Here is a 3,692-nt window from a genome sequence, read left to right on the forward strand (position 1 = left end):
GTAAACAATTGGTTATGACGTCCTTCACACTGTCAAAGTGGCACCAACTGTGCGCTTCCATGTGACCGATTATTTCAATATTTTGTGTTATTTTTAATGAAGATTGTGTTTGATGACTATGTTAATACCGGTGTGTTTTGTGCGAAAAATCTGGTAATTAGACGGATACATCATATTTTATATCCATTACTTAGAAATTGTCATGACCAGTGGTTTAATTCACCTTTTCCACTAGTTTCTGAGATAAATCTGTTTCTCAATATATATCGGCTTATTTACATCATCGGAGATCTGTCTGGGGGTTGAAATAGTAACGTATTTTGTCTAAATCTTAGCTTCTCTACTCTCCTGTTGTTCGATTTTGTCTTCTGGAATGTAAATGCGAAAAAACTGGCAAAATTTTATTAAGCAGTTTTCAAACTACTTTATCTAAAATAAACTTAAATCACGAAGAATAGACGGGTATAATGATTGGTTCATGTCGACAATCTTTATACTATCAAGTTGCACCAACTGCGCACTTCCTTGATTAGGTATTTGAATTTTCTTGAATACTCTTTAACTAATGGCTGTACTAAAACCTCTTAATAATCTTCTTTTATCGCCAATAGACAATTATGAGGGTTCTCCCATGTATCGAATTAAATGGAGGCCAGATAATAAAACGTAATTATATAAAGATCGTCAATGTGCTACAGATACTAACAGCAACGGGACATTCTAATGAGAGCGATCTTTTTAACACAGTCAGTGTGATCTTGTAAATTAATAATCGTACGCTTTATGGCGGATACAAGTAGTATATAATTATAAACTCGTTAGATGGAGTTAGATAGCCTTTAGTTTAAGAAAATATAAATCATATAAAATAATGTTCCAAATTTTCAATTCGTAAGATTGTGAGTGGGCAATGGGGTATAGGTAATAGGAGGCGTGGTTATGGTAAATTAATAAATAAATAATAAAAAATAAAAAGTAAAAAAGTAAACAAATAAAAAGTAAAAAAAAACAAACATATATTTAAGTTACATCGATATTAGAGTGATTTGTAGAGATTCTTATGTTTGTAAAAAAAAGTGCAGAAGCATTATTTCATTCAGTGTGACGAATCGGTTGTTGTCCTAAACAAATATTTTAATTAACGCCCTAAGAAGTCTAATTGTGTCTATAGTAACTTACGGTCTTGTGAGACATAAGTGTTGCTTTCCATGTTGGTTGGCAAATCATTTACTGGCTGAATTAAAAAAAAAAAACATTATTTTCAGGTCTTTGAATAAAAGCTATAATATCTACTATTCCAACAACAAAATATGAAAGATCATCAGTTAAAACGGTTCATGATTTAACCTAGAATTTGTTTAAACTTTGTCAGCTAGAAACAAATGAAAACTTACGCTGAAACATATAGCAGTTCCTCTTAAATAATTAGCTGGTACTTCTCATAAGCTGGTAACCATATACATATAATAAGTTTGTAGAATGGAAATGAGAGTTAATTTTGACAAATAAGCCGGATATTAAAAGAATTTGTATTTTAATTTACCGGCTTTTAGCGATAACTTTTTGTAAGTATTTTATTTTGATAAAAAATTATATTTAACTTTATATAATTTGATCAATTGTTGCTGTTAGTTATTATAGAAGGTTTTAAAAACATTTAAGTTTATTGCTTGATCAGTTTAGAAAAAATGATGAAAATCTTCAGACAAAATTAGAAGGCAAATCTTCAATAACCTTATTAAACCATTTATACTTATTAAAACCGTGCAATCCGAAACCCACTCATAGTGATTAAACGATGTATATCCTATCTATTATTTTTTAATCTCACAAGCAATATCAAACAATAAGTATTTTTTCAGGGTATTCTAATGTTAAATAAGATAGCATTCAATGTACATACATCTATTTGAAATCAAAAACCAAAATAGTGAATCGACAGGTAGAACTCAAACTTTGAGTAGGTTCTTATTAAGTATTAATTGTTAAAACAACACGGATTATTGGTTCTATTAATGGGAAACGTACATACAGAACATGTATATTGTTCTTTAAGATTTGTATTAGATAAGAAGTAGATAAAGTGCCAGCAAGAGGTAAGAACAAATATATTATATTTTATACCGTTTTGGTCCTCTATATTTGTTATATGATTTTTATTTTTTCAAAATTGTGGTATTGACACGATGAAAGTACTCTACTTTATATATTGTTAATTTTGTATTGAATTAACTCATACTTTGTTCATAGCTTTTGAAAATTATATATTAGTAATTATACTTGCCAGTTCCGGAAAATTTCTGAGATCTCCAAAAATTTAGCAACGATAATTTCTAATTTATTTGCCAACTCAATCAGTAGTTTAGCTACATCTCTTATGGCATTCAAATAGTCCATGATTTGCTGAAGGATTCCCGAATTGTGATTTTTATTTTTACATGCTTCTGGATATTGTTGTAATGCTTGGGACGGTTGTCTTGTGTATCCGAAAAAATAAAAAAAACTAAAAAAAAAAAACTGCAAATAATTAGTATTTGCCTTTATTTAGATGCCCAATATATCTGTTTAAATTTACACAAAACACGAAAATTATCATGTATTTATAAATATTGTAAGATATACTTAAAAAAGTTGCTCTCAGTTGAACGCTTAATTTTTAAAATCCATTTTGTAATATTAAGATATACATTGCTAATAATATATAGACAAAAATGGAAATCATAAATCTTAACTAAATATAAGGAAAGTAGAATTATGGTTATGAAACCTCCATATAACAGATATAGAGATAGAGATATAAGAAAGAAAGAATTGAAATCTTGTTTCGTAAATAGTGCGAATAAAATAAAATAAAAAGAGTTTAATATAAATCTAACATATTTTAAAAATAATATCGGTTACCTTAATCTATTGAAAGACCTTTTCAAAATGCCAATATATATCGATATATCAATCGATTTAAATCGATATATTTTAAAACTCTATTTTAAAAACCCTAGGTTTTAATATAACCGATTTATATAACCGATATATAACCGTTCAACAAGTTAGGGGAACTTTTTGTAATATTAAATAGTTTTTAAAATAAAATAAAAATTGTTATTTTAAATCCCCCCATTTTATAACTTGGATAAATTAAAATATATTTGTATATATTTATATAGATATGTAACTTACCTGGAAACACAGAAAAAATTTTGAAATGTTGTAATTTTCAATGAACTTCATTTGTTTGAACCGTCATAGCTTGTTAGTAGAAAAGGAGCTGTATATATACCAAAATGTTTACCACTTCCTAATTATTTTATCAGTAATATGTGCCTGGGAAATATCAGTAACGAGGACCACTTAACGTTAGATACTTGTCAGAGCAATCTCGACAAATCAAAACAAGTTTTATTGGACCCGTTTACTGAGCAATGTTCCGGTCCTATGTAAGTCTGTTTCTGTATGAATTCTGCATAAGTTATATATTTATTTCCCTCAATCAGAGAAACAAATATAATACTGTTCTAATTCCATTCCAATGAAATCGAAACACTTTTATTGTAAATATGATGTATCAAACGTCAGATATCGATCAATTCATTTAAGTGGTTCTCCTAACTAGACAGATTTCAGTTGCCGTTTCATTATTTTAAAGTATTATTATAATTTAACAACCAATATGCCTTAGATAATTTTTTGTTTTA

The 3,692-nt window shown here is 28.0% G+C and overlaps 1 long non-coding RNA gene across 2 annotated transcripts; it reads right to left on the reverse strand.

The window, feature by feature from the left end:
* Positions 1-999: 999 nt before the first annotated feature.
* LOC143196381 (uncharacterized) lies at positions 1,000-3,288 on the reverse strand. 2 transcript variants are annotated; one of them, XR_013005742.1, is made up of 4 exons: positions 3,178-3,288; positions 2,285-2,517; positions 1,180-1,234; positions 1,000-1,121 (listed from the first exon to the last, which is right to left on the reverse strand). It is a non-coding gene; the product is annotated as an uncharacterized LOC143196381 (long non-coding RNA). The 2 variants fall into 2 exon arrangements; XR_013005750.1 differs by lacking the exon at positions 3,178-3,288 and having other exon boundaries at positions 1,180-1,230; positions 2,281-2,422.
* Positions 3,289-3,692: the final 404 nt, after the last annotated feature.

This window comes from Rhynchophorus ferrugineus, unplaced genomic scaffold (genome assembly GCF_030347505.1).
Source record: "Rhynchophorus ferrugineus isolate W39M unplaced genomic scaffold, kcgeb_rfMv2 rfM1, whole genome shotgun sequence".
NCBI classification, from domain to species: Eukaryota; Metazoa; Arthropoda; class Insecta; order Coleoptera; family Curculionidae; genus Rhynchophorus; species Rhynchophorus ferrugineus.